This window comes from Mytilus trossulus, chromosome 2, assembly GCF_036588685.1.
Source record: "Mytilus trossulus isolate FHL-02 chromosome 2, PNRI_Mtr1.1.1.hap1, whole genome shotgun sequence".
NCBI lineage: Eukaryota > Metazoa > Mollusca > Bivalvia > Mytilida > Mytilidae > Mytilus > Mytilus trossulus.
This window is the reverse complement of record NC_086374.1, coordinates 52,062,398-52,073,427: the sequence shown is the minus strand read 5'-3', so window position 1 is coordinate 52,073,427 and position 11,030 is coordinate 52,062,398. Positions and strand designations below refer to the sequence as shown.

At 36.7% G+C, this 11,030-nt stretch overlaps 1 pseudogene; it reads left to right on the top strand.

The window, feature by feature from the left end:
- The first annotated feature begins 7,872 nt into the window (after nucleotides 1–7,872).
- On the top strand, nucleotides 7,873–10,023 carry LOC134705845 (uncharacterized; annotated as a pseudogene).
- The last annotated feature ends 1,007 nt before the right edge of the window (nucleotides 10,024–11,030 follow it).

The window sequence follows — 11,030 nt, the reverse complement described above, 5'->3', positions numbered from 1 at the left end:
GGATCCTATAAACACCCTATAGCAGATACACAATTATTAAACCACAGGGAATCCTATAGACCGCCCAGGGGATCCTGTAGAACGCCCTCCAAGAGATACATAATGAAAAAACAATAGGGCTCCTATAGACCAACCTAGAGATTCTATGGACCGACTCGGGGATCTTAAAGAACGCACTATAGTAGATGTACGATTATTAAACAATACAGGATCATACATACCGCCTAGGGAATCCTACAGAACGCCCTATTGTAGATACATGATGAACAACAAACGGAAAATCCTATAGAACGCCCCGGGGATCCTATAGAACGCCCTATAGCAGATACACGATTATTCAACAATAGAGGATCCTACATAGGACACCTTCAAGTGGATACATCTAGCAGATACACAAATATTAAACAATAGGGGATCCTATAGACCGCCCAGGGGATCATATAAACGCCCTGTTATAGATACATGATGCACAACGAACAGGGGAACTTATAAGCTGTCAAGAGGATCTTATAGAACGCGTTATACAGGAAACATAACGAAAAAAATAACCAGGGGATCCTATAAACCGCCCCGGAATCCTATATAACACCGTATAGCAGCTAAACGATTATTAAACAAGAAGTTATCCTATAGACCCAACAGGGGATCATCATAGAACGTTCTCTAGTAGATACATGATTTAAAACAAACAACGGGATCTTATAGACAGTCCCGGGGATCCTATAGAATGCCCTCTAATAGATACATGATGAAGAAACAACAGGGGCTCCTTTGGGCGACCTTTGGATTATATCGAACACCCTCTGAAAAATACATGGGGAACAAAGAACAGAGGGTTCTTTAGAACGACCCAAGGATTCTATAGAACGCCTTATAGCAGGTTCACGATTATAAAACAATAGGGGATTTTATAGGCCGACCGGGGATCCTAAAGAAAACTCTATAGCAGATGCACAATTATTAATCAACAAGGGATCCTATAGAACGCCCTGTTATTGATAAATGATGAACAACCAACAGGGGAACATACAGACGGCCCAGAGGATCTTAAAGAACGTCTTATACTAGAAACATAATGAACAAACAGCAGGTGATTCTATAGACCGCCCCGGAGATCTTATAGAACGCCCTACAGCATGCAGATACACGACTATTAAACAACAGGGGATCCTACAAAACGCCCTCTAGTATATACGTAAAGTAGATACATGTTTAAAAAAACAGGGGAACCTATAGAAGGTCCTATACTAGATGCATACAAATCCAACAGGGGATCCTAAAGAATATGTAATGCTCAGACAACAGGAGATCCTGTAGAACGACATATAGTATAAACATGAAAAACAATCAACAGGGGATCCTATAGAACGTCCTATGATGGATATATAATGTTGAGAAAATAGTGGATCCTGCAGACCGCCCAAGGGATCATAAACGCCCTATAATATATACATAATAAACAAAGAAAAGGGGAACCTATAGAATTTCCTATTTCAGATGCATATTGTTTTTAACAAAAGGGGATTCTGCAGAACAGCAAATTAAGAAAAGAAGGTAAATTATCTATTATAGTGACATGTGTTTTTCACAAAATATTATATAATACAGTGAGATATAAAAACAATAATTAGAACACCCGACCCTTTGGGTCTATAAGTCACTTTAAACATAAATTTCGTGGTACGACGGACAAAAATAAATAAAATGTTATCGAAAATTTTCATATAAAAAGTTTTTTAATTACTTATATTTTATTAGTATAAATATGAAAAACAAAGAACAGGGGAACCTATAGAATTTCCTATCTCAGTTGCATATTCTTTTTAACAAAAGGAGACTATGAGGACCGCTCAGGGGATCATGTAGAACGCATAAAAGTATAAACATAAAAAAACAATCAACAAGGCATCCTGTAGACCGCTCAGGGGATCCGGTAGAACGCCCATTAGTATATAAATGATAAACAAACAATATAGGGGATCCTATATAACGTCCGATAGTAGATATATAATGTAAAGACAAAAAGGGATCATGTAGACCGCCCAGGGAATCCTATTGAACGCCCTTTAGTATATACATGACTTAACAAACAATAGGGGATCCTATAGAACGTCTTATAGTAGGTATATTATGTTGAGAAAACAGGGGATCCTGTAGACCGTCCAGGGGATCCTGTAGAACGCCCTTTAGCATATAAATGAAAAACAAACAACAGGGGATACTTAAGAACGTCTTATAAAAGACAATATTTATAAACAAACGGGGATCCTGTAGAACGCCCTATAGTATAAACATATAAAACAATCAACAGGGCATCCTGCAGACCGCCCAGGGGATACGGTAGAACGCCCTTTACTATATGAATAATAAACAAACAATATAGGGGAACATATAGAACGTCCTATAGTAGATATATAATATAAAGACAACAGGAGATCCTGTAGATCGCCATGGGGATCCTGTAGAACGCCCTATAGTATAAACATGTGAAACAATCAACAGGGGGTCTTATAGAACGCCATTAAGTACATATATAATGTAAAGACAACAGGGTATCCTGAAGAATCCCCAAGGGATCCTGTAGAACGCCCTTTGATATATACACGATTAACAAACAATAGGGGATCCTATATAACGTCTTATAGTAGGTATATTATGTTGAGAAAACAGGGGATCCCGTAGACCGTCCAGGGGATCCTGTAGAACGCCTTTTAGTATATAAATGAAAAACAAACAACAGGGATACTTAAGAACGTCTTATAGTAGTTATATATTTTTAAACAAACGGGGATCCTGTAGACCGTCCAGTGAAACCTGTAGAACGCCCTATAGTTTAAACATAAAAAACAATCGGCAGGGCATCCTGTAGACCGCCCAGGGGATCCGGTAGAACGCCCTTTAGTATAAACATAAAAACAATCAACAGGGCATCGTGTAGATTGTCTAGAAGATTCGGTAGAACGCCCTTTAGTATATAAATAATAAACAAACAATATAGGGGATCCTATAGAACGTCAATAGTAGATGTAAAATGTAAAGACAACATGGTATCCTGTAGACCGCCCAGGGGATCCTGTAGATCTCCCTATAGTATAAACATGAAAAACAATCAACAGAGGGTCTTATAGAACGTCCTTAAGTAGATATATAATGTTCAGACAATAAGGGATCCTGAAGACCGCCCAGGAGATCCTTTAAAACGCCCTTAAGTATATAAATAATAAACACACACTATAGGGGATCCAATAGAACGTCTTATAGTAGATATATAATGTTCAGACAACAAGGGATCCTGAAGACCGCCCAGGGGATCCGGTAGAACGCCCTTTAGTATATAAATAATAAACAAACAATATAGGGGATCCTATAGAACGTCCTATAGTAGATATATAATGTAAAGACAACAGGGGATCCTGTAGACCGCCCAGGGGATCCTGTGGAACGCCCTATAGTAAAAACATAAAAACAATCAACAGGGCATCGTGTAGATTGTCTAGGAGATTCGATAGAACGCCCTTTAGTATTTAAATAATAAACAAATAATATAGGGGACCCTATAGAACGTCTTATAGTAGATATATAATGTAAAGACAATATGGGACTCTGAAGACCGACCAGGGGATCCTGTAGAACGCCCTTTAGTATAAAAATGAAAAACAGGGGATACTTTAGAACGTCTTATTATAGATATACTTTTTTAAAACAAACTGGGATCCTGTAGACTGCCCAGTGGAACCTATAGAACGCTCTATAATATAAACATAAAAACAATCAATAGGGCATCGTGTAGATTGTCCAGGAGATTCGGTAGAACGCCCTTTAGTATATAAATCACTAATATAGGGATCATATAGAACGTCCTATAGTAGATATATAATGTAAAGACAACAGGGGATCCTGTAGAACGCCCTATAGTATAAACATAAAAGCAATCAACAGGGCATCGTGTGGATTGTCCAGGAGATTCGGTAGAACGCCTTTTCGTATATAAATAATAAACAAACAATATAGGGGATCCTATAGAACGTCCTATAGTAGATATATAATGTAAAGACAACAAGGGATCCTGAAGACCGCCTAGGGGATCCTGTAGAACGCCCTTTAGTATATACTTGATTAACAAACAATAGGGGAGCGTATATAGAACGTCTTATAGTAGATATATTATGTTGAGAAAACAGGGGATCCCGTAGACCGACCAAGGGATCCTGTAGAACGCCCTATAGTATATACTTGAAAAACAAACAACAGGGGATTCTGTAGAACGTCTTGTAGTAGATACATAATGTTGAGAAAGCAGGGGGTCACACAGACCGACCAAGGGATCCCGTAGAAAGTCCTCTAGTAGAGACATCAAAAACAAACAATAGGGTATCCAATAGAACGTCTTAAAGTTTATATATAATGTTCAGACAACAGGGGATCCCATAGACTGCCCAGATGTTCCTGTAGAACGTCTTTTCGTTATATACATGATAAACAAACAATATAGGATTTCCTATAGAACGTTCTATAGTAAAAATATAAGGTTCAGACAACAGGGGATCAAGTAGACCGCCCAGAAGATCCCGTAGAACGCCCTGATAGAACATGTAGCTTCATTATAAACAATTAACAGTGGAAACGAAGACCAGCTTTAAGGTGAACCTTTTGTGACTGAGTCACTGTCCTCTTGTATATGTGAACTCTCTGTTTTACTTAATATTCCCTATTTAGTGTGTACACATTTATGATTTAAATAATTTACAGCGTTTAAAAAAGTGTATCATGAAAGATATTCTTAACTTTTAAAATGCAAATAAAGGAACAACATCATTGGCCTTACCGCCTTATCATTTCTTATAACGGAAACAAAATTAATTCAATTTCGTTCTTGAGCATGTTGACGATCCCTGTCTAGTGGGTTTTTTTTGGTGAAAAATACTGAGCAAGCAAAATAAGCATTTTAAGCCTTTAAAATTTTCAACTGATTTTTATAGTTCGTTCGTATGTTGTAAGTTGTTATACCACTGTCCCAGGTTAGGGTGAGGGTTGGGATACCGCTAACATGTTTAACCCCGCCACATTATTTATGTATGTGCCTGTCCCAAGTCAGGAGCCTGTAATTCAGTGGTTGTCGTTTGTTTATGTGTTACATATTTGTTTTTCGTTATTTTTTTTACATAAATCAGGCCGTTAGTTTTCTCATTTGAATTGATTTACATTGTCTTATCGGGGCCTTTTATAGCTGACTATGCGGTATGGTCTTTGCTCATTGTTGAAGGCCGTGCGTTGATCTATAGTTGTTAATTTTTGTGTCATTTTGGTCTTTTGTGGATAGTTGTCTCATTGGCAATCATACCACATCTTCTTTTTATATTTGAATCACGAAGCACGTATAAAAAGTACAACAGCAGAACATGTTGAACACCTAGCTGTTTTGCACGACTGCACGTAAAATAAAAAAGTGAAAACACGTTGAACGTGAAATAAAAAAACGCGATCACGTTCTACGAAAATAACCCTCCATGAAACTTTATGATTTTGCATCGTTTTTTTAAGATAGTTTTACATGTTAAGAAAATTCTATTTTTAGCATTAGTATTTTCCGAATCGTTTAAAAATAGCCTATAAATAGAATATGCATAATTCATGAATCGTGACGTAGGGCGGTCTACGGGATCCCTTCTTCCGCTTACCGAAAATGTTAGCTTCTGTTGTCGTCCGTGCAATGTTTTCATGATTGTATTATACTGTAATATATGTTATATTTATAGCATAGTATTCCGAGTTAGACAAATAAACTTTCGAACGCGTAGCGTGAGAAATTTATTTGGCTAACGAGGAAGGCGTTGTTATAAATGATTTGTGACATGAATGACACGCCCATGATAGTCCGTGCAAAAAAAAATCACGTTTGGCGCGAAAATCTATCAGAGCGCATGATTCTGAAGGAAGCGATGATGGCAGACGCATTCTCTCTACCCTTAGAGTCTCTACCAGATTGGCTTGAAATTGAAAATGTAGATAGGGATGATTTGCTTTTCTCTCAGGTGTGTATTATTTTTTAATTGAAATAGAATGATTTACGCTTATAATTGTCATGTTGAGGCACGGACCCCCCTTGTTTGCCAAAATGTTAAAAAAAAATGTTTTTATTTTTCCATATGTATAATTTACTACAATATTAAACTTATACCAAGTCTTACAAATTCATAACCAGTCGATACCATACCTTTTCTACTATCTTCACGATCCCCAAGCGAAAATATTTGTTTTTACCTTGGGGCCCCAAAAAGGGAAGTCCATGTTCAAAATACATGTGCTTTTAATCGTGAATCGGTAAATTTTTAAGTACTGTGATGTGATGTCATTTATATGCCCCATATTGGACCTTTTTTTTTTTTTGAAATATAATTATTTCATTCTCTTGAAACGATTTTTTACTATTTTGCAGGTTCTTCAAGAAGTCGAGGAAGACATGTCGTTAGCCAATGCGTCGGAAACAATAGAGGAGAATATTAGACTGTCGCAAATTCATCCAAATATGGAACCATTTTGTAACATGAGTGTATCTGAAGCTGTGGATTACTACCACTTGGGAACATTTGAGCTAGGAGATTTCTTGCTAACCGACTTCAAAGATGAGGATGTCGAACCAGTGCGTTTTACCGCACCCATTTTAGATGAGGATGTCGAACCGGTGCGTTTCACTGCACCAGTTTCAGATGAGGATATAAAAAAGCTGATATCGTCTCAAACAAACGCGAACACCAAAAAGAATACAAAGTGGTCTATTGGTGTTTTTAATGAATGGAGAATCGCAAGATCTAAACATGGCGATAGTATTGTTACGGGACGGGGGTGTCCCATAAGTAAAAGTTATTTATATGAGGTTATAACACTGATTACTATATTCTTGGTAAATTCTAATATAGAGCTGTTAACTCAGGTGCCGAGTTACAAACTAAGTTATACTGGTAGCGTAGCTGGCAAAACGGTTAATTAAGGCACTGATCTAAATATGGTAGCACAGAAACTCATTAACATTGGCTTACTAATTACATGTACAACAGACAACAAGATTGATTAATCTTCACAATTTATTATATACAAACAATCAATACTATTACAAGCATTAATCCCATGAAAAAGAGACCCCCCTTTTTGGTACGTTAATCGTTTGTCAACATCGTAGTAAGCGTAGTAAAACATCTAGGTCAATCATGGTTTGGTCCATTTATCCAACGGGGATGCAAAGGTACATGTATTGCATCGACTGCGGCACTTTTGGTTTGCTTTGCCTTTGGTAAGTTTCCTTGGTATCAGGAGTGACTGCCCTGGTAGCGGGCCGCAGTCTATCTGAAGACTGTTGTGCACTTGCTTTTATATCTCTGTCCCACCAACGTCTCGTGCCCCTATGGAGATGGTGGGCAAATTACGTTTTGCTGATTGGATGCTGATCTCAGGTCATTAGGTCACTGACGTCAATAAACATAGTGATGCAAATGGCGGCGATCGGAATGTTGACATTCTGTCGAGTCGGGAAATGGACAAACGGGACTTATCTAAGCTTACTCTTAACATGTATGGGCCCCGGTTACATTATTCATGCCTTACGCTAATACAATAACAAGGTAATAAAGAGGGAACATGTGAAATAAAGATAAACAGAAGGTGGGAACCGTCGTTTGAAGTCAGGGGACCCCCCATGGTCAAACAGTGAAGACGAACTCTATTTTATTATTCACAGAGACCTTACTAACAATATTTACAAACAATATATAAGTATACACAATGTTCATCAAATGTCTTTGTATACGCGTTGGCTAACAGTAAACGACGAACGCGAAAATAGAATAGAGTGTTTACTGAGTAGCCTGAAACAGTCGTATGTACAAACCTACAGCTTATACCCTAAACCGTAACAGTATTGCTGACATACACATGCTTGAAGCTGCCGAAATGAACCACTGGCTTCAACGTTTCGTGATTGAAGTGCGTAATAAGAAAGGCGAGGAATATCCCCCCCAAGTCACTCTATAGCATAATATGTGGATTATTGCGCTATTGCAAGGACATGAACGTGAATGATAAGAACTTTCTTGACGAGAAAGACTTGAGATTTGTTACTTTCAGACGCGTCCTTGATTCTCGGATGAAAGAACTGTTATCAAAAGGGTTCAGAACAAAAGTTAAAAGAGCTTATCCTCTCAAAGGCAAAAGGGGTTTTTGGAATGACGAATTCTGTATCGCTCCAGCATACTGCTTTTTTCTATGCATGCAAACTTTTTGGTTTGCGATGACGAGATGAACACCGTAATCTAGAATGTTCCCAATTTGAAATTGGGACCGACCAAACTGGAAAGTATGTGCGCTTCATAGGGAGGAGTACAAAAACTTTCAAAGGAGGTTTATCCGATCTTAGTCTGGATAACAAGGATATCAAACATTATTCCGAAGAAGGTAAGACATTTATTTGTAATTTCTTAATGGTTCTTTATGTTGCTTTAATATATATATAAGTAAGAATATGCTGTATAATTGCCAATGAGAAAACTCCACCACAGACCAAATAACTTGTATATAGAAGTTAACAACTATAGGTCCCCGTTCCATCTTCAACAATGAGCAAAACCCAAACCGCATTTATAGACGGCTGAATACCCATATTTGATTGCATTGTCAGTACTTTTAACAGTATGTTAAATGTGATTTTCAACCCATTACAAAACAGGATTAAATAGATATGACGATATTAAAGATTGTATCCAGTTTTCACTTGTTCTGTGCATGATAAGTTTTATTTGTTAATTTCATGTTGCTTTATTATTTAATATGTAACTATATGCAAGTAATATTCCTAAGAATTTTGTGTATATTATATTTTAGTTTAATTTTTAATAATTTGCCGTAAATGTAAAGTCAAATATTTAATTGACGAGATATTTTCATCTAGTTTTATTTTTAAATCATCTATCTGTAAACTTCATTAACTTTTCTATTACCATTGTAGGTCCTCGATGCATTGCTACACATTTTCAGAAATATTTAGAGGCGCTCGGTAATGATGGCATCTTTTACCGTAAATAAAGGCAACAGTAGTATACCGCTGTTCAAAACTCATAAATCCATGGACAAAAAACAAAATCGGGGTAACAAACTAAAACCGAGGGAAACGCATTAAACACAAGAGGAGAACAACGACACAACACCGAAACGCAACACACACAGAAACGGACCAAGCATCAGACAAAACACCACGAGAACAACAAATATAACATGAAAACCAAATACATGAATTTGGGATAGACAAGTACCGTGCCACGTCTTATCTCAATATCTCAAAAATAAGAGAAAACACAAACGACTCAACGTTAAAATGCAACACACACAGAAACGAACAATAATATAACAATGGCCATCTTCCTGACTTGGTACAGGACACTTTTAAGGGGGAATAAAAGTGGTGGGTTGAACCTGGTTTTGTGGCATGCCAAACCTCGCACTTTAATGGCAAAGTTAAATATAACATTGAAATGACAACATTTCAATGTTATATATACGTAAACCACTCGAGGGAAATTCTGAGCAAACTATTAGATATGGAAAGCAGGCTGTTGGCATTAACAAATTGTACCTTTTCATGAAGAAATTTGTCAGAAAGGTGGTATTCAGGGCAATTTTTCAAATCATTCAGGCAAACGTACATGTGCGACTCAACTATACCAAGCAGGGATCGAGGAACAGGAAATAATGGGCAGAACGGGGCACAGATCAAATGCTGTCCGCAACTACAAAACTTCAAATGAAACAATACAGAAAAAGGTTTCAAATGTGCTTAATCCGCCTCGAGATGCCACCGAAACTGCAGAAGTATCCTTTTTCGAGGAAAATTCTAGTGATGAACCGACTACTGAAAATACGAGTGTGTTAGCCACACCACCGATGAAACGTCAACGGACCATACCAGAAATCCTTAAAGACGTTACAAATACTAAAGAGGTTGTTCAATTTTCAAATTGCAACTTCAACTTTTACTAACTAAGCTCTGCATTTGAACAAAATTTCATTTCAATATCTTATGATCAATTTTAGGTTTTTTATGTTTCAAAAGTACAAAGAAAATTTGTAAAAAAAAAATCGGTTCTATCTTGAAATTAATGCGTAGACGTTACATGTTTTTGGTTGTCTGTCTGGCGGAGAAAACCTACACAGATTTAAAGATTTGTATTTTGTTATAAGAATTCTAATAAAATTGACATGGCAGTTTTCCCATTGAATTATATAGGCCCATGTGACCTTTCATGCAATATCATTTGGTTGCTTCAATTTAGAGCATACATTTTGGTACGTGCTTGTCGTCTCTGTGTTATTCCATAAAAAGATCAAAGGAAAAAAGAAGATTCATGTAACAAAAATACTAATTATATTTATTGCTCTAAAAGTGATGTTTCTACTTTATTTCAGTACTTAATAAAATGTATACTCTAAATTGAAGCAACCAAATAATATTGCATGAAAGGTCACATGGGCCTATATAATTCAATGAGAAAACTGCCATGAAATAACCAACAACACTTTAACCAATATTGCACGAGTAAGCTCCGCCTCCTTAGGAAAAGGTTACACCTACAAAAAAAGCACACACACAAATGTCAATTTTATTAGAATTCTTATAACAAAATACAAATCTTTAAATCTGTGTAGGTTTTCTCCGCCAGACAGACAACCAAAAAAATGTAACGTCTACGCATTAATTTCAAGTTAGTCCAGATTGTTTACATACAAGAAGCAAGTATGTAGACAAGGTTTTGCGCGGATAATTTTGAAGCCCTTTATAATTTGTTGTTCGGTGTGAGCCAGGGCTCCATGTTGAAGGCCTTACATTGACCTATAATGGTTTACTTTTTTTAAATTGTTATTTGGAAGTAGAGTTGTCTCATTGGCAATCACACCAAATCTTCCTATATCTATAACTGATACATAAATTAAACAATTATTCAACATTATTTATATATATCAGAAATGCAAGAGATAAAAAAATAAAC